Source organism: Colias croceus, chromosome W (assembly GCF_905220415.1).
Source record: "Colias croceus chromosome W, ilColCroc2.1".
In the NCBI taxonomy this organism is placed as follows: Eukaryota; Metazoa; Arthropoda; class Insecta; order Lepidoptera; family Pieridae; genus Colias; species Colias croceus.
The window spans coordinates 1,698,185-1,720,207 of record NC_059567.1 but is presented as its reverse complement, the minus strand read 5'-3'; the positions used below and the strand labels follow the sequence as shown (position 1 = coordinate 1,720,207).

The window sequence follows — 22,023 nt, the reverse complement described above, 5'->3', positions numbered from 1 at the left end:
TTATTGTCGTTGCGCCGTCACGGCCATACTGACAGGCGGTGCGCGCTCTGCACCAGCCTCGTTGTAAAAGTCTGTAACAATGTCAAGTTATAATCTTGGCATGTTTTTTGTCGGTTCTCGGAGAGTCTCGAAGGTTCTCGTAGATTTCTCGGAGGTTCTCGTAGATTTCTAATTATATAAATTAATTAACCTAACCTAACCTAACCTAACAGAGCCTTATGAAAATATATGTAGGTATATTAATTGACTTTAAACCTAATAAATTGAATAAAGCTTACCGGTAGCGATGCACGCCATTGCCGCTGCGTTGCCGCCATTGTTGCTAGATGATGCTTGGAACATGTTGAGGCACGAAGTCACGTAGAATCTCGAAGTTAGGTAGGTACTGAAAACGATAAATGAATATTTAAAAAAACAAAGCATTAAATATCAGACATCACTTGTTTTTATTAAACCATTGAAAAAAAACAAAAGAATAAATCGTCATGAATTGAAATGAAGTCTTTTTATATTTTATAATTACCTAAAGTAACAAATTTAATTGTTAGTAAGAAAAATGTATAAAGAAAGACAACAATAAAACTCAAATCATTAATCACTCCAAGTACAATATGAGACCAATAATTATTAATAATAAATGTAAATCGACTTACCCTGTGAACAGACGAAATGTTAATCGAAGAGAATTGGCGCGGGCGCGGGGCGTTTTATTCTTATTTCCCACCGGAAGTAAAAATAATTGCAAACATTACGAAAAAAAGTGGGAATAGACAATTTCACAGTTATGTATTTTTTTTTAATTAAAATATATTTTAATTAATAAAAAATATTTAAAATACGTAATCTAATCTTAAAAAATATATTAAAATAATAATAAAATAATTTAGAAACATAATAATATGTATTATATTAAAATCCAACTGTTAGTAAGGAGTCTAATGGTGCGTACAGACCGGCCCAACGAACGCCCAACGATGGAAATTTATCGTTCTCTAGCGTTGACTTCCGCACGCTCGTTGGAGTTCGTTAGTACATCCAAATACATTTAGTGCTCGAACGAACGTTCGTTGGCACTTGATTCCGGTTCTTTTTTCTTTCATTCGCAATTTTTATAAATTATAATATAATTAAATTCTGCTCGTAAAGTGCTCATCGCAAAAAACTGCTGAACCGATTTTGATGAAACTTCCACTCTTCCCTAAGTTCAACGTTACATAAACGAACAAAAAAGAATCATCCCAATCGACCTTCTAGTTTTCGAAAAACTCACTCACATAAATCGCGCAAGTGTTTGATAATGAATATCGTCGTTACTCCATTCTTTGTTTTTCTCCATGATCTAAATGGCGGGAAATATCCAACTAATTATCAAATTGGACGTCTACACGCTACGCTCTCTTGCTTCAACTGAGCGTTCGTTCGTTGGCCTTCGGCGACCGTCCAAACAGAGTTCGATCAAATAGCTCGATTTCTTTGATGTTACCGCCATGCTTCGGATCGCCGGCACACGCCAACGAGCGATCGTTGGCATTTGCTAAGCCGTCCAGATTGCAGCAACGAAGGTTAACGAAACCCGTTCGTTGGCGTTCGTTTGGCCGGTCTGTACGCAGCTTAATAATTTATGTTTTATTATTTTCATATTTAATTATTTTTCGAAAATATGCTATATTGAATATATTAAATACAAATATATTTATTATTTCTTTTAATAAAATATAATAATAACAAATAACTAATGTTTAATTTATATTTATTAATACACAATAATTATAGAAGACTGTGTCTATGAATACCTACCTTGAATATCAAATATAAAAGTCAAATTATGCTTTTTATAAACATAAACAAGAAATCAATATTTTCATAATTATAAAACACAACTAAAATATTTATAAAATTATTCTAAAGTAAAAAAAAACGTATCGTCTTAAATAAATTGCAAATTAATAAATTTTATTCAAGTTTATTCTGATTTGAGAAAAATATATCCAATGCTGCCAACATTAAACATTTTTTGGTCATAATAGCAATGTTTTATTTTAAATGCATTTGGAAAAAAGTTATACGTGCTCGTAATTTTTTATTTCATTAAATCTGTTTTATTTTTATGTAATTATATTTCTTTTAAAGATTTAATGAATTAAACTCTTTCAATTGTTTATGCACTTTTTTTTAAGTTTTTTACTATTGATACTAATGTCAAATTTTAAATGATCATTGTAACGTCAAATGAATAATTTTATGTCAACAAACAATTTTCCGAAAACAAATAAGAAAACGGCTTCTTGTGTATAATGTAAAATATTATGTGTTATTTATGCATAACAAAAATATGTTTTGCCAATTTATCATTCCAAAAGAAGTGGATAAGAAGTTTTCATGTCATTGAATAAAAATCGAACAATGGTTAACAATGAATTAAAACATAATAATATTTTTTTGTGATGAAAGAAGACTACAATGCCAAGTGTAAAACAAGTGAAACCTAATAAGATCAGAATATGAAAATGAAGAAAAACAAAAGTTGAATCACAGTTGACAGATATGTACTACGTATGAATTTACCAAACATAAAGGAAATGTTTTATGATTTGCAGATGCTCACATTTTAAATTTATAAAAGATTCCAGAAAGTTATTTGTATTATTAATATTGAATAACATAGACTGATTGACCCATTGATGGTATTATATAGGTGAAAAAATAGTGTATAAATTTCAATTTGAATAACCATGATGATGTCTCTGAAAACTTGATAGCTATTGTTACTGTACATTTTATACTTCTTAGTTCTTTTACTATAATATAAAGCAAATAAGCCGTCTACATTTTAAACAGCATTGTTTGCTATAAGAAAAAAGGAACCGAGTATAGTAATGTGGCCGTACTCTTTATCAATTTTAATTCACCAAACATCATAAATTTAATATATCTATCCAAAAAATATGTTTCAAAAACAACATAGGTACTTAACTTGGGATTCCTGCAAAAGTCTTGACAAAAATATGAAATAAAAGTTACTGTATCATTAAAATATTGATTTAAACATGGTAACTATACCTACAGTCTACACAAAGTCATATTATAATTAAATTAAATAAATATCATGGTTTGGATATTATGTTTTCAGTGTAAATATATTATAATGGAAACTTTTTAATGTGTTTCATTTTCTTATTCATCTAGTGTCTCTTAGTAATAATCAATACATATAATAAAATTCTAGAAAAGCGGTGTCTGTACAATGGAAATATGAAAAAAAAATTAGCAGGTGTTATTACTGAATCGACCCCAAACCCAAAACTGTAGTTAAAAAAATTTTTGTCTGTTTGTCTGTTTGTCTGTATGTTCGTGCACGCTAATCTCAGAAACGGCTTATCCGATTTAGATGCGGTTTTCATTAATATATTGGAGTAATCTTCATTTAACATTTAGTGTTTATTTCATGTCAATCGGTTCGTAAACAAAAAAGTTATGACCATTTAAGTATTCACGGCGAACATTTGCTAAGGCATTCTATTTATTGTACACTGTACCTACAGTGTACGATATAAGTTATCTGTTACAGTTATTCCTATAAATGTCCAGGTGATCATATCGAAAGTCCCCAAGGGTGGGAAGGGGAGTGGGGTCAGCTGAAGTAGTAGGGGGGAAGGGGTCAAATTAGAATTATGTTTTTTTCTAGGTAAATTTTATACATAAAATGTCCTTTAAATTATGTCGTATTATATTTTTAACTCCCGACGCAAAAAGTTGGGTGATAAGTTTTTGATCGCTATGTTTGTCTGTGTGTGTGTGTGTGTGTCTGTTTGTGCCACCGTAGCTCGCTAACAGGTAATCCGAATTAGATGCGGTTTTTTTGTTAGGCAGCATATTTTCCGACGCTGGTTCTTAGATAAAGTGTATCAAAATCGGTTCATCCATTTATTACATCTAGGTATATAGGGGTAAAAGTGAAATGAAAGTGAATGACCTATCAGTAACAATAAATCAAATTTAATCAAAATCGGTTCATCCATTTATTTGATATAGGTATAAAAGTGGTAATAAAAAAATGAATTTTGTCAAATATACTCAAGTGACATATCAAATGAAAGGGCATGACGTGTAACGGTGTAAAGTATAATTAGACATATTTAATGAAAATCGGTTCATCCATTAATTTATTATACCTATATATGGGTAAAAGTGGGAATGAACAATAATCGAATGTGGTTAAATAATATACTCAAGCGGGGCATATGAATGGGCAAAGTGTGAATTACAATTAGTCATATTTTATCGAAATCGGTTCATCCGTTTATTACATTGAGGGCACTTTAGGAGCGACAGTGGGTATAAATAAACCAAATGGAGCATCAAACGACAGGATATGACGTGCACAATGTACATATAGGTACAAATAGATATGGTTTACATCAAAATCGGTTCTGCCATTTACTAGGGGTGGAAAGGGAAGGGTTGAAAGTCTGTGAAAGAAGAGGAGATATGGGAGCGAGAGGATAGCCACACCCTGGAAATTTTGAACTCTACTCAAAGCCATATAGGCCTGGCCCTTGGAATTTTTTTTTCCTAAATATACCACTTCTTTTGCCACTGTGGTCCATTACAATTTTTGCACGGTTACGGCCCAACGTAAAAGATGTCAAGGAGCAACAAACTTATAGATATCAATATTATGTAGGAATGTAATATGGAGGTATATATTTTGATAGTTCAGTCTCGCTCACTTGAAAATATTACATGAAAATAAGAAACCGAAGTTTAAAAATTTAAATATTAAAAAAAAAATCCCAAAGCAACGAAGATAAAGGAATAAATCATTTTACAAACTTCCCGACGATCTTAAAAATTATGTACCATTATAAAAAAAAATATTTATTTAGAGGTATATGATATATTAATTATTATGATAATGTTGGCATGGCAGCCCCGACGACTTTGTTTTTTTTTATAAATATTATTTAAAATGGTATTTATTTTTAAAGATCGTCGGGAAGTTTGTGAAATTATTTATTCCTTTTTCTATGCACTTTTCTTCGTTGCGTTGGGTTTTTTTTTATTTAATTTTTATTGCACGGTCTAAGCGGTTTAGTTACCACAGACGTGAGACAGGAAAGATCTGATTTGGATTTAGTGCTGGATTTGATAAAAACTGAGTATCGAGTAAGCTGATCAGTTGCTGCACGATACATTGTTAATAACATCCATACAAGGAAGGAAGACATTTGCTCGCCTCCCCCATGGTGCTTAAAAATAATATGATATAATTTAAAAGAAATACGTAGAAAATTAATTAGTCATTTATTTTTTTTATTTTTTAGCTCAGTCCGGTAATAAATTTTACTATCAGTTCTTTTAATTATTTATGGTAGTACGTGTTTACTCAATAATTAAGTTAATTAGTAACTACTATGCAGTCACTATTCCACGCGGACGAAGTCGCGGGCACAGCTAGTTAGTAATAATATTCATAAAGTAGAAACAAATGATTTAGGTAGGTATATTGCTATACAAATTATTTAAATTGCTTTCATATAATTTTTTAAAATATATTTTAATGTTAGATAACTTTACATATTGCATATTTTAAAGTAAGTACATATTGATATATAAAATTCTCATTGAATGCTTGTTGATTATTAATTTTTATTATTCCAATTTGATTCGAAATCATATAAATATTTGAAGAGGGTAGGTAGGTACATTTTATTCAGACTTAATTTTTATTAGGTACAACATTGGTAAAAGCTAAATGAAATAAAAAATCATTATAAATAAATACTTATTAGTTATTACTATACTTACATGTTTAATGAGATAGTATAGTAGGTTCTACACTAATTGTTCTACAGATCTTGAATATTATTGTTTTAAAAATTTATAAACAATGATAATTTTCTGTTTTTAAGAATCTATACTCAAAGGGTAAAAAGGGAACTATATTACTGACTGGCTGTCTGTCCATCTGCTACCAGGCTGTATCTCTGATCTCATGAACCTTGATACCTACATTTGAAAATTTCAGAGATCATGATGTCGATGTCACTTCGACAACAAAAATAATAAAAACCGTAGATATACCTAAGCAATCTTGGCAAGGTCTTATAGTGAAGTAGAGCAGGCTCCAAGGAGATGTTCGTTTGCAAAAATAGCGGACCTAAATCTGACTTCTGATATATATTGTATAGATCCCAGACATCCTATAGACAGATGTTGCCAACCAGTTTTGTGGTCCCCCTCCCCCCACCCCGGTAATTAAATATGGCATACAAAGAAAAAAATAAAAATTTCCAAAACATGTCGTGTGTGGTATCAAATGAAAGAGCTTTTTGAATATATAGCATACTATAACATTTCTTACACTTTCTCTAAGATTTTTTAGAAAATTTACGAAAATGCTCCATTTTTGAGTTAACTTTAAACCACTATAGATTGAAAACTCATGAATAAATTTTTTAAATTATTATTTTAAATAATTAACAATAGTCCATTGTTTACGATTCAATAGTTTGTAATAAGTGAGCTATATGTATGTGGTGGATTTGATGACCCCACAAAGTGTTTTAAATTGCAAGGCGCAACTTTCACTGAAGTTACCGATTTGAAATCTAATCACACAGAGGCTGATTCAAGAATGTTCTGCCATATTGCAGAGTTAATTATTCTAAGCCCTGACACCGATATTTTTGTATTAGCCTTTATTTCTGGCATAAACTTGAAAATATACTCGCCATCTTTGAATGCTACCCCACTCCCCCATGCAACTATTTCACTGTACGAACTATTGAATCGTAAACAATGGACTATTGTTAATTATTTAAAATAAGAATTTAAAAAATATATTCATGAGTTTTCAATCTATAGTGGTTTAAAGTTAACTCAAAAATGGAGCATTTTCGTAAATTTTCTAAAAAATCTTAGAGAAAGTGTAAGTAATGTTATAGTATGCTTTATATTCGTGATCTACTCAATAAGCTCTTTCATTTGATACCACGCACGACATGTTTTGGAAATTTTTATTTTATTCTTTGTATGCCATATTTAATTACCGGGGTGGGGGGAGGGGGACCACAAAACTGGTTGGCAACATCTGTCTATAGGATGTCTGGGATCTATACAATATATATCAGAAGTCAGATTTAGGTCCGCTATTTTTGCAAACGAACATCTCCTTGGAGCCTGCTCTACTTCACTATAAGACCTTGCCAAGATTGCTTAGGTATATCTACGGTTTTTAGTACCTACCCACTTAGAAATAGAAATAGAAATAGAAAACACTTTATTGTACAATGCACACAAAACAAAATTTACAGAAACGATATGTAACTTACATATTTAATAAAAAATTAAACAGTCCATTTCTACCTTAAATATTTTTGAAAAAAATTGTTATGCAAATATACGATGGGTTTATAGACCCCATAGCAATCAATGGTCAATATTTATTCGTCCTGTTTAACTGTGTCAATTACGATAAGTCGAGTCGAAATCTCAACACTGGTGAGATCCGTTCGTAGAGAAAAAAAAATATGGTTGTTTAACCTCGATTTTTTAATACCTACTTGTTTTAATAACATCAATAGAAATTACTCATCTCGGTTCATTACCTATATTATTATTTTATTCACAACTATGCGGGTTCTTCAACTACACTGGCGAAGCCGCTGGCGCGCGGAGAGCTAAAAAAAATATATAGGTAGTTACGTACGAATCACATTCAAGTGTTTTTTCAAGTTTCATTAAAACTTTTGATGAAAGTAAAAATTTAGATATTGATATAATTAAGTAAAATTTTTGTACTTTACGTAACGAAATCTTCAGTGATTTGAAAATGCATTATAATTCCCTATCCATTTGTTATTCTATCCTATCTGCTAACAGCGATTCCAAAGTCAGTCGAAACTGCTTATAAAATATAACCTACTTATTCAAATATTTTCTACTCCGGGAGGCTGTCGACCTTCGAGGTTGCGCGGTGCGCGGGCAGCAAGCAGCCCGCGGTGCCATCTTTTTCCGTTGCTATATTCCTATTACCCTTCCTACTATGGAAATTTCCATACAAAATTTTCGAAAAAAAAATTTCACTTTTTACCAAAAATTTTTATGTGCCTGGAAGCGGACCAAGTTTTGAAGCATTTTTTACTTCGGCGACCCCGACCTAAGTGCCACTGGTTCGGAGAGCCGTTGAATTTCGTGATGTATGGAAAATGGAAACCGGGGGTCGGAGAGAAATTCTGAGTATGCAGTTTTATAAATTTGGCCGATTAGAGCACAGAAGTCAATTTTCGGACCGATCGTAAAGTAACCGGCGCCACCATCTTGCTTTGAAAAATTGGGCATTTTTGAAAAAAAAATTGCGTCCAATTTGAAATTTCTCGATTGCCCTGGTAGCGCCCCATGTTCCTCATCATTTTTTAGTTCTACACCCCCCGGCTATCTAGTGCCATTTCGGAGAGCCGTCCAATTTCACGTTGTATGAAACTTGGAAACCAGCGGTGGAAACTCGATAATGAGTATGCCATCTTAATGTGCGGCTCGATTAAAGCCCCTGTGCCAAGTTTCAGCGCAATCGGATCAGCGATGGCCATTTTAGCATTTGTATGGCGTAGTATATATAGTAGCGAGTATATTGTATGAAAATTCTCTTCCAGGGCCATCGCGCCAGGAATCATGACATCATCTAAGACTATTCACAGACTCAATGACAATGAACTGACTTTAAACGAAAATATGGAAAAGCTGAACAAAATATTCGAATCAGTTTCTGAAAATACGAATAAACTACAAGTCAATTCTCATCTCGCTATGACGTTTAGTGCTCTCGAAAGTTCCCTTATGATTTTAAATTCCAATCTTAGAAACTTACTTGATGCTATTCTTTTTGGCAAATTGAATGTAGTTCATCCTTCGATTTTAAGTCCAGTTCAACTTTTTCAAGAATTAACATCTAGCTTAAATAAAATTAATGTCAACTTTCCAGTACCTATCGCATTAAATAATATACACGTCCTTCTTGATATTGCCGACATTTCCTCATTTATGAGCGACAGTAAGCTTATTTTGTTGTTAAGATTCCTTTAGTTACACTTACAGAGTACAATCTATTTCATATCTACGCTCTACCAACTCCTCATGACATCAATAACCCGCACTCTTTTGCAATGATAAAACCTAACGCTAAATACTTGGCAATAACCACGGACAAGTTAACTTACTTTGCGTTTGACAATCTAAGTGAGTGTAAAGTGATAACGAGCAAATCTTATGTGTGTAAACTCAGTAATATTGAGTCCAGTGTTTCTAACCCCACGTGTGAAGTGTCTATCCTTACAGAGTACATTCATGAACTCCCCACTAATTGTGACTATAAATTAATTCTTGGTAGTATAGATATATGGCAGAAAATTAGTAATAATAGATGGATATATGTACAATCAGATATTTCTAAGTTAACAATGAATTGTGATGATATTATTAACGATTATGATATAGTTGGATCCGGTATTCTTAAAGTGCCTAAAAATTGTAAAGCATTTCATAAATTATTACAATTCACGCCTTCTAGTGAATTTGAACTTAAAATTCATATACAAACTCCTACTTTTAATATTATAGAAGATGATTGCTGTTCCAAAACTAGAATCAATAACAGCATCCCTCATCTTAATTTAGAAATTAATATAAGCTAACATTTATATAAGAAATAGGAATAAAAATTAAGGCACATAAAAATAATATGAAACTGGATGTAACAAGATTTAGAATGGCAATACAATGATATTTAATTAAATTCTAAATTTCTCCTTATAGATTTAGGAGAAGAAGAGTCATCAGATACTTCATTCATTTCAAAATGTGTTGTTCTTGATCTGTGCTCTATGGCTGTTGTCGATCTTGTATGAATACGATTGAAGATTTGTACACAACAATTAGAATTTTGTCGACTTCGAGAATTACAGAAACAGCGATAAATTTTATATGAAATGAATGAAAATACTGTTATTGATAATAAGGTAGTTACTTATAATGCTAAAGTTATAGCCGTAACGAATGTGATACGGTTGGTTTTCTATCTTTGTTAATTCGTCGCTATTCTGATCTAATCTGTGAGAAACATATTGTAACAGGAACTCTAGAACTTAACTGCACGCGATAAGAACTCACATTATTTTTTTTGATCTGCTAAAAATGCTCTGCTAAGTTATTTTTTCAAATGTCGTTTTTTCAGGTAAAAACGCCAGAACTATTTCTAAAAAGTATCAGGAACTCTAGAACTCAACTACACGCGATAAGAACTCACATTATTTTTTTGATCTGCTAAAAATGCTCTGCTAAGTTCACGGACATGCGAAAATTTTACAATTTACAAGAGAAATCATTTGTGATACTTTACTTCCCGTTGTAGAATCTTCAATGGATGAAATAAGAATCCAAGTTTTAAATGAAATTAAGCAAATTGGCAATTTAGATCATTTACAGGACATAAGAAAACATTTATCAAATTTGAGTCTTACGAATGCGTCTATTTCTGAAATCTCTTCATTACTTTTAAGAAATCGTATTGAAGATTGTATTATAAAAGTTATTGAAGGAAATAATAATGAAGTAGAAGAATTTATAAAATTGTGTGATATTAATAGTTTGGTGGATATTAATTCTAATTTACTTTTAGGATTATTAGAGAAGATCGTACTACATCCTACAGAATTAATTCCTAAAAGAGATGAGATAGTAAAAACTATTTTATCGGATATTGAACCCAATTCATTAACTGATGATGAATAATATCGATGATGTAATTTACATGGACTGTTGTGATTTAAAAAATGTAAATGAAATTAAGAAAATGTTTAGTTCAGTAAAATTGTTTTTTAAAGATTGGAATGTTGATCTTTACACTATTTTAGGGAATAAAAGAAAGGAAATATTATTTTTTAATGGTAGTAAATTCTTAAGTTTGGTTCCCCGTAAAATAATATTTTTTGAAGACGATCTTCCTGATTATTTTAAACACACGGATCTTAGAAAAGATTCAAATAAATGTAAAATCTGTAAAATGAATGAATATAAATTTATAATAGAAGATAATCCGGTAATGCCCGAAAATTATAGAAAAGTTTGTGAAGATTGTTTAAAAATTATAGAAAAGAATGGAACACACTAAAAATTATTGGAAAGGGAGAGAAAGGCAGTGAAAAATAGTGGAAGAGAGAGAATGGCAGTGTCCTTAATAAGGGATAACATATAAAATTATAGATCAATCAAAAGTAATTAAATAAAGTTTTAAATCTAATTTACATTTCAACTTCTTTAATTTCTTTTAAATTCTTTAAATACTCCTCTAAAAATTTCACAATCTTCATTTTCAGATATCTCAAGTAAATTATACAAAATTTCATAATCTGCCCCTTTTACACGAACTAACTCATAAATCATCCTTAACAAAATTGTACATCTCTTATTCATTTTATTAAATTCCTCCTTAATTTCTTTAAGTTGCTCATTCTTTTTACATCCTAAAACTTTATTTCTAAATAAATCTTTTCTGTTTATTTCATTACTTAAAATCTTCTCTCTATCATTTGCGGTTTTATCTTTAAGAGCCATTTCTTTCTTTAAAGTGTTAATTTCTCTTTTGTGTTGGCTTATTTTATCATTTAAAACTGTTTCATTTTTCTCTAGTTCGTTATTTTTATTTTTTAATTTTAAGATTGTTGAATTGGAAGAGGCGAGTTCTTCGTATAATTTTTTATTTTCTATCATGAGTTCTTCTAATTTAAAAGAAAGGTCACGCATTTTTGAGGGGAAAAAGGAATTTAATTGTATGCGGGTTGATTATAAAACTTAATGATTTTATTAACAAAAAATTATTTTAAAAAAGCATAGGCTTAAGAAAGATTTGCTTAAAGCAGCTTAAACGACAAAAGATCTAAGACTTAATTTTGTTTTGTTCTTGGTCTTATCTAGCATTTGCTCTACCTCCGTTGTACATCATCGATAGAAGTCCACCTGCGCAGAACACCCCTCTTTCAAAATAAAAAATTTAAACAAAAAAAATGTTATGAAACGAATTGGAAATGAAGTTGTAAGAAATATAAAATTGTATTGTAAGAGCAGTACTTTGGGCTTAAGTTTGCAATCACAATAATTTAATGTGTACAACGGATAAATCGGGGACAGTCCTCAATATTTTTTGTGAAAAGAATGAAATTAAAAATACAAAAACTATGGCGAGCGCATTGTCCTCTAAATCAGGGGGAGCAACCTTTTTGATTGGAGGGCTAATTTTCGATTTTATCTGCGGGTCGCTCCAAATAAAAATGATTGCAAAAACAATTTGTAAAGAATATTAGGTTTCCAATTCGTAAATGCTTTTTTAAAAAGAATAAAGTTAATGTTTTTAAATCAACTTAACATATTAAAATCTCTCTACGCTTTTATTTTCTCTCATTTTAAAAATTAAGTTTAAAAAACACTCGGCGGGCCACTCGTGGAACTCGGGACCTGTGTTGCACACCTCCTGTTCCAAATAAAAAAATTGCAGAATTGTCATTCCTTTGTGTGAATTTTCTATATGATATTATCAAGTTGTTTGTGCATGTAAGCTAAGTTAACTTTTTTAAACGGAAATTTAATGCTTAACTTGCTCTTATTCTTATTGATTATTTAAATTATTAGGTTTTTGTACTTAGCTAAATCATATAAACCTAAACTAGTCTATCCTATAAGGCTACTTTTATGATCTATAATTGCGTTTAATTTAATAATAAATTAAAAATGTATCTTAAATCAAGTTTATAAATTCTTATTAAACGAATGCACGGAAATCAAGAAAGCGCATATCAGGGCACACATTTTCTGAATCCTCATCTCGAAAACTTAAAGTATTTATTATAATCACTCACTCAATTGCTCTATTTATGATTTTCTTTCTTCATAACAGGAAAACCCTTTTCCAAACTCTCTTACAAAATTATTAGATGTTTATTCTTTACTGTTTTATTGTTCGTCAGTTCCTGTATAAGTGCACAATTCAATTTCAAATTAAAAAATTAGAGGTAAGAGCCATGCATCTTTTGTTCACCTCATACAATAAAAAATTATCTATATTTTAGTTTTTAAAAAAGAAAAAATTTTGCTTTTTGAATTAGTTTTTAGAAGTCTGTCGGAATGTTGCGTTGGAACAAATTTAACTGTATATTAACGATCTAACATTTCTGACATGCTAGATAATTTCTCTACTGTTAACCGATGTCTAATGAGAGACAATAAAGTCATTAGAAGTCAAAAAAAAGTTTAAAAACTAGTATTCATTTATACCCACTCGTATTAAAAAATATTTCTGTGAATGTCTAAAATTTTCACCACATATCATTAAAAAGATCACATTTGACCACAAAATATTTTTTTAAAATCATAAATGTTTTGTAAAATATGCCATTTAGAGTTTAAATGAACTCGTAAAATGTAAATTGATATTTTTTTTAAAACCTGTTTATTTAAACTTTTCTATACTTCGTAAAACTTTTTTCAAGTTATTTAGAATACCGTCTAAATTCTTATTCTCTCTCAAAAAACATTCATCTAAAGGTTTAAAAACAGATAAAGCTCTATTTTGCAACAAACTATATTCTTTTTTAAGAATATCATCTTTCATAGAATAAACTTTCTTTCCGAAATCTTCAAATTTTTGTCTTAGATTTCTAATAGAACTCTCCATATCATTGTACAAAATGAAATCACTTTTTCTTATACCTAAATAATTATCGTAGTTATTCATTAATTTTTCAATTTTTTCTTTTAAATCTTTTAATTCATAGTCATCTGAAATAGGCTTAGTCAAATTCGATTTTGTCTCCTTTTCTATTTTCATCGAAATATCGTTTAAATCTTTAAGCTTTAATATAATGTTATTAATTGATTGAAGGATAATACTTTGACGATTTTCATTTTTTTTTCTTTCTGTAAAAAGTAAAAAATCTATCAATTGAACATAACGACTGCAAAAGATGTTTGGAGATTACTTTGCGGTTAGATGAGTATTGAGAAATTTTAGATAAGTGATCCATCAAATTCTTTGAGCTGGTCAAAAGTTTTTGATTTAAAGATTTTTCGTCATTATCTGTTCCTTCTAGCTCTTTGATCATCAATTTTACTTCTATAATAGTTTTAAAAAATTTAGCAATATCTTCATTTTTAAATGATTCTTCCATCAACTCATTGTTGTCTTGATCAGTACTTACAGAAGAATCTTTTGTACTAAGAACGTTCTCTGCCTCGCTACATATAACGCCATATAGAAAAATCAAACTTGTTATGTTATAAAACAAATATAAAGATTTCATTGAGGGTGATTTTTTAAAGTTTATATATATTATATTCTCGCAGAAGGATTTACTTATACGATTATTGCTTTCCCTTTATAGAATCTATTTCCTTAAAGGGTTATTTAACATAAGCATATAAGCGCGTCGGGAAATCACCCCCAATTCATGACAGTTATTAATAAATCATTTGAAATATATTATTTTCTAAAAACTTAATTTTTTTAATTGTGGATGTCTAAGATGCTCAATTATGTCTGAATAGACTGTTGCATCCCACGTGGCCTAAATTATATAATTATTAACTATAAAGAAACATGGTATTTGCCATATGGGGTTTAGACGTGCGGGGACGTCACACCGTTTACATAGGAGACTAGCTGTGCCCGCGACTTCGTCCGCGTGGAATAGCGACTGCATAGTAGTTACTACTTTACAAACAATTATTTAGTAAACACGTACTACCATAAACAATTCATAGAATTGTCAATAGAATTTATTACTAATCTAAGCTAAAAAACTTAAGTACTTTCCGGAAATCCAGGGCATTTTCCGGGGATATCCGGAAAATGCCTGTAAAATATCTGGAAAATCCCCCGGAAAATGTGTGAAAATGTCCGGGAAATACCCGGAAAATATCCGGAAAATGCGTGAAAATGTTCGGGGAAAGCGTGGAAAATGCCTGAAAAATCTCCGGAAAATGCCAGGGAAATGTCTGGAAAATATCCGGAAAAAACATAAAATTTTTATATATGGAAGCTGAATGTAATGCAAATGGGCAAATATAAAAGTAAAATTAGGTATTTAAAATAAATAAATGAAACAACTACCAATTACAGAAAAACTTCTTTTTCGGTTGAAAATTGCTGGATCATGAGTATAATTCTTTATCTCTTACCTTGGGCAGTCTGGAAGAGATCGCTAGTAAGCGATAAGACCGCCTTATGTACATACCGTGTTAATCCATTTGGTATGATTGTAAATATTTTACTTGGTGTGGTACGTATATTACCACACCAATTGATAAATAATATGTACTCTGATCCCAGTACGATCTGTACCGCGGTAGCCATAACGATAATAAAATAATCAGATGACAGTAAAGCACGATTAAAAATCATACTTGTACAGCTGTAGTTGTGAGTGCAATATTTACGTTTCAAAATAACATTTTTTTTTGGTACTAAAACGTAGGTAGATTCTCACGCACGCACGCTGATACGTGGTTGGCTGCCCCTTTTCTCATTCCCGAAAAATATCCTCTAAAATTACCCAAGATTCTTCCAATGATTGTACCATACGTTGGAAATTAACTTTAGTCAACAATTGACCACGCGCCAGGATACTTATTTCTACTACATCCTCATGCAAATCGTTAATTTTTATGAACATTGAATCTGTAAATAAAAAAAATGAAAAGATTACTTTACCTAATTTTATTAAAAAGCTACTAACAAATAAAATTCTATCAAGAACTAAAGTGACCTTCTTTGGGCGTCTTGTAAAAGTTATAGGTACATAAAAATAAAATTTCATCATTTTCTTATTGTGTCGTATCTTCAATTCTAATTAAAAACATGAGTCTAACTTTATAATTAATTAATAAAGAATAAATATAAAAGCTACAACTTACCTTTTGTGGGAACGCAAGAAGGATTTTTTAAAATGTCACAATTAACTGTTAATAGTGTCTTGTTTGACATCAAATAATAAACATCTACCCTCACTTGTATAAAATATAAGCACCTGAAGTGGACTCTGGGAAGACATGGGTTAAAAAATTAAATAAATAAGTACAATTAAAAACCCCACCAACATCATATTATTTAATTTTTAATTATAAATTTGCAAGAAGCGTTAAACATGTAAATTGATTTGATTTTAATGAAGTCTCATAGATGGCGCTGTTACAAATTTGTCTTTATACTACTAAGATTCATTAAACTGTTTCTCTGCCAAAATTACGTAAATGACGTAGTTTTTATAGTGTAAAGCTAGATAATAGCGTGGCTTACCCAAAAACAACATTTAAACATGAGTCTTTAGATTGTACGCTGTATAATACATGGAATACGTTAGAAAAATAAAGGTTCACAGCTCCTCCCCCGGAGGTGATAGCATGATAATGTGTATATAAAAGCCTCACCCGACCTGTTAGTAATATTCATGCAAAATTTGAAGTCAATCTATGCGGTACTTTTCGAGATTAGCTCGGACAAATATACAGACAAACAGACAAACAGACAAACAGACAAACAGACAAACCGACAAACAGACAAACAGACAAAAATTCTAAAAACTATGTTTTTGGCTTCTATATCGATTATAGATCATGGATTATGTATTCTTTTAAAAAAATATTCAATGTACAGATTTGACTTTCCTACGATTTTATTATATGTATAGATGATATTAGAAAAAAAAAGATCATAAAGACAATCAAACAATTAGATAGCTTCCAGAACAACGTTTAACTTATAGTATTTCTTATTGCTTGTTTAGATATAAAAGTTGTAAATATTTTATTGATCAATAAAATTTAACCACATCATTTAAGCAAAATATTTATATTTAAAAATATTTTTTAAATAAACAATTAATAACAAATTTTTTTTTAATTATAAAATGAATCATTAAAAGATTTTAAGCTTTCCGTTATACGACGAACTTCCCTTAAATGCATAGAAATACGGTTTAAACACTTGTTATCGCTTTTATAACAATCATATAACTGTCCAAAAGTACCAATGACAAAAACTGCGTAATAAAACTTTTCTTTTTTAAAACGTTCTTTTTCCATATCAGGAATATATATTGCCGCTTGATAAAACGAATTGAACAACTTTATCAACATCTCCCTCATCCTATTGTAAAGATCAACATTATCACCTAAAAAAGTCGAGTATATCCCATAATTGTATTTTACTTTTCCACTTCTTTCTTTGAGCTTATTTAAATTTTCTTTTAATGATTTAAACCTGGGCAAATTTAAATGCCGTTTCTTTTGTACTTTTATCAAAGACTTATTTAAATCTTTTAATTTAAAAACGAATTTTTCAATTAAAAAAGAAAAAATCATTGTCCGTTCTTTATCTTTTTTCTTTTCATAATAAGGAATGAACCTTTTAAATAATTGAAGAGATCTCTTATTATGTTTAAGGAAGGCTTCGTGACTGGATAATGATTTCATGGTCGTGGCGTTATCCATCAGAGATTTTGAGGTTATTATAAGTTCACAATTCAAGGATATTTCGATATTTATATTCGTTTCTATTTCCTCAATCATCCCATTAACTTCTTCCATTAAATTAAAAAAATTGCAAAATTCTTTTGTCTTGTGGAATTTTTTAACAATTTCACTTCCTTTTTGCTCTAAACATAAATCGGATTGTTCTGTATTAATACTACTACTGTTAACTTGATTCAAAAAAATTATGGTTATTAATTCGTAAGATAAATGAAAAAAAGTCATAAGGGGCTATTAGACAATACTTTTAAGAGAGATAAGATTGTTTTTTTAGTGTAAATCATATATTACTTTAAAACAGGCTTATGTGATTAATTACTTTTTAAATGCTCGCGTTTTTTAAACTTGAATGCTTTATGAAATACGAATAAGAGATATCAGCAAGTTTGTTTAAGCAGTGATTCAAACCATTCAATAATAATGTTCATCTGTGCTACTTAATATAATTTAATATATGCATTTTCAAGTACTCCTCTTCATCATATATTCTTATCTTCTGCAATTGTTATTAACGACTTACATAAACACAATCAACCTAGATTTTTTATATAATTCGCATACAATTTTCGAAGTCAACAATTTTTGTTCAGTAGAATTAGCCTAAAAGTGTTAAAAAATACAATAAAGTTTTACAAATTAAAGATTTTGATGTTTACAATGATATTATTGTACTATACGATATTAAGATACGCATATGCCTTAAGACAGGGGTGAGCAACCTTTTTGATCAAGGGGCCGCATTCGGCTAATTTTTTTCACGGAGGGCCGCACGATTAAGGAAATTATTTTGAACTTTACAATTTATGGGTTCGTTATAAAGTGATACAAAACCATCATCTCAACACTAAACTTAAGTAATTATGTTATCATAATTCCTAAGGCCTTTGGAATGTTGATGAACAAAAAATGATAAATTTAAATTATTTGCTTCGCGGGCCACAAAATTAGATACCGGGGGCCGCATGCGGCCCGCGGGCCGCGGGTTGCTCATCCCTGCCTTAAGACATTTTTCATTTAAACATTTTTGTATAATAACACGATTTTTTTTTTAGTATAGTAGAGTCCACAGAAAGATAGAAAAGTTCACTATTCTCAAGAGGCTTAATCTCTTCACTTCCTTCTTTTGTCCCAAATTTTAAATCGTTTATCATTGCTCCACAAAAAGATTCTTGTTTAATATTTTTACTAAGAAAAACTTTAGAAGTGTCGATATCAGAAAGTTCAGACGTTCAGAATTAGAAACTTCAAAAATCCCTTCTTTAAATTTTAGAATACAACCTTCACTTATTTCAAAATCAACTGTTTGTTTTTCTAAAGATTTTATAGCATCTCGATCTTCTACAACTCCAATAATCAACTTTTCTATTTTTGAAAATATTTTACGAATCCCAAACAGTTTGTATCCTTTACAATTAGACATGATCCTAATCTTTTCTTCAAAAGTCGGGCTATCAATATTTTTCTCTAAAAAGTCACGAATAAAATTTTTCAATTCTTATATCTGTTTTCGTATTTAAATTCTTCGGTTAAATTAAGTTCAACGGCTAATTTTGAAGATTCTAAAGGATGGAGTTTTAGGTCTTTCATTTCTTTAAGTCTCTCGTACATGTGAGTTAAAAGTCTAAAAACGCAGAAAACATCAAAATTAGTTGTAAATTCTGAATCTTGTTTGGTGATTATTTCAAAAATTAAATCAACTGCCTCAAATAACCCAGGAATATTTGCCTTTTTATTATCATTTTGATTGGTTTTGATATACGCATTGAATAAAATGACTAAATCTTTCATACACTCCACATCCGAAATATCAACTTGGATCCCTGTCTCGAATTCCATTCCTAGATTTTTAGGACTAACAATTGCTTTATCATTAGATCTAAAAGTACCCCCGAAAGTATCAAGTGCTTTAAAATAAACTCTCTCTACTGAATCATTCCAGATCTTGTTTTTAATTCTTAATTTTTCTCTAAATTGCCTATTAACAGAATAAAGTCGTTTTATCACAATAGGAATAGCCGTCTTAGCATTTGTTAATATTCCCTCCAATACTTCAGAAGCTGACTCATCGTAAATAGACCGAAAAACTTCTTTAATAATCCCAGGTGACATTCCTAAATCTCTTATATTCAATTCGGATTCAGTAAGTGATGAATAAACAATTTCTAAAGACATTATTAAAAAATCAATTCTTTCAATAATTAAACTGGCATCGTATCTTTCTTCTTCAACTTTAAAAAGTGAATCTTCATAATGATTTCTCTTAATGAACACAAAATTAGCATCTTCTGATTCAAAAGTAGGACAATTCACACAGGATAAATAAAATAAATAAATAAAATAAAAATCATTTATTGAACAAGCTTCCTTACATCAGAATATAGACCCCAGACTCCCAATATAGCTTTCGCTGTGTTTCAGGAGTCTGTGCCTTCCCGATACATTACATCAGAATAGTTCAATATTAATTAGTTACAAAAGAAAATTTTTACTTTTATTATTAATATTATTTATTAATATAAAACAAAATTTCACATTTCTTTCAAATACAATTTTGCGATGCGAAACCTTACGAGGTTTGTGGCAACGCTCACAGTCGCTCACAGAAGTAACTAGGTACATAAACCGGTTCCTTATCTATTACAGGGTGTTCATTACAAATTACAATGTTGATTGCATATCACCGAAAGAAAAGTCAGTATTAATAGCATAGTATAACTTTTTATAGTAATAGGGTCCCCCTTTTACCATTTGAGTACAGAACCCTAAAATAAAACAAATTCAACATATAGGTATACATTTTTAAATCATTAAGAGCAAACAAAAGAGTCGTTTTTCCATACAAACGTAGTCCCCTGTTTCCTCGCTGGATTGTGCCACTAGAGCAATATATTTTTTATATACTATTAATCTATGGTAACTTTAGCCATGTTTCTACGTTATCCTTTTTGTCATATTATCTTAATTATTTAAAGAGATATGAATCTTTGAATACGTAAGAAATAGGACGGATTTATGTTCCGTCTTCCATAAAACTAATTTTTGAACATTAAATAAAAAAAGCAAAACGTAGGAACATAGCCTATACGTCTTTTCTCTACTAAATTATGAAAAAAGTATGTAATTAAATCGGTCCAGTATTGGAGGAGGAAATAGGGGACTACGGAACTCGAATTTGCGTAATCATTTTCCTAGGTATTTTCGGCCCGAGCTGCAGTTGTCCCTGTCGCGCTCTACGGGGGAGGCTTGAGGCATAGCGTGACAACAATAAATAATAGGAAAACCTAATTTTTAATTCTCTCACTCATTTTGTTGGCTCTTAATATTAAAAGATCTAAAATATAATATATACTAAGTATATCATTATCATTAAACATGTCTAATATTATTATTATAACAGATTTTTATTTTATTAATTTATTTCATCAATATAAACAATGAATGAAATGAAGTGTGCTGTGTGCATAAAGTATACCTACCTACTCACTTCAAATAAGTATAATATATATATATATATATATATATGATTTCAAATTGGAATAATATTAATTAAATAAACATAAAATTATAAATTATCAAACATTCAATGAGAATTTCATACTTAAATTATTAATACTTTAACATGTGGGTGTGCTATAAACAATGGTATCTAATATGAAATGCAATAAGATATATTATATGAATAGCAATATATATTATAAATAATAAAAAAAAAAACATTTGTTTTTACTTTATGAATATTTAACTAACTAATAAAACTAGTAATAATAAGAAAATGAAACACATGAAAAAGTTTTGTCATTATATAATATTTACACTGAAAACATAATATACAACAGTGATATGGTACATATATCATATTGGCATAATTATAAACATGACTTGGTATTTATATAATGTTTTAATTGCTATTTAAATGACATAGTAACTTTTATTACATATTTTTGTCAAGACTTCTGGGATCCCGAGTTACATTGTTCTTGCAAGACATTTTTTGGATAGATACATTAAATTTATTATGTTTGGTGAACATAAATTGATAAAGAGGACGGCCACTTTACTGGCCTGGGCTCCTTTTTTTGAAAGCAAACAATGATGTTCAAAATGTAGACAGCTTCTACTTATTAGGTATTTCCTTTATATTATAGTAAGAACTAAGAAGTACAGTAACAATAGTTATAAAGTTTTCAGACTTTTTCAAATTGAAATTTATAACTACACTTTATTATTATTTTTCATCTATAATTATGATCTACATTTATTACCAATGGGTCAATCAGTCTGTGTTATTCAATATTGATAATACAAATAACTTTCTGGAATCTTCAATAAATATAACAATATGTGAGCATCTGCAAATCATAAAACATTTCCTTTAAAGTTTGGTAAATTCAACTTTTATTTTTCTTCATTCTCATACCCTCTGATCTTATTAGATTTCACTTGTTTTAC

General features: G+C 29.9%; 1 pseudogene; it reads right to left on the bottom strand.

Annotated features, from left to right (window-relative positions):
* LOC123704870 lies at positions 1-20,501 on the bottom strand (annotated as a pseudogene).
* Positions 20,502-22,023: the final 1,522 nt, after the last annotated feature.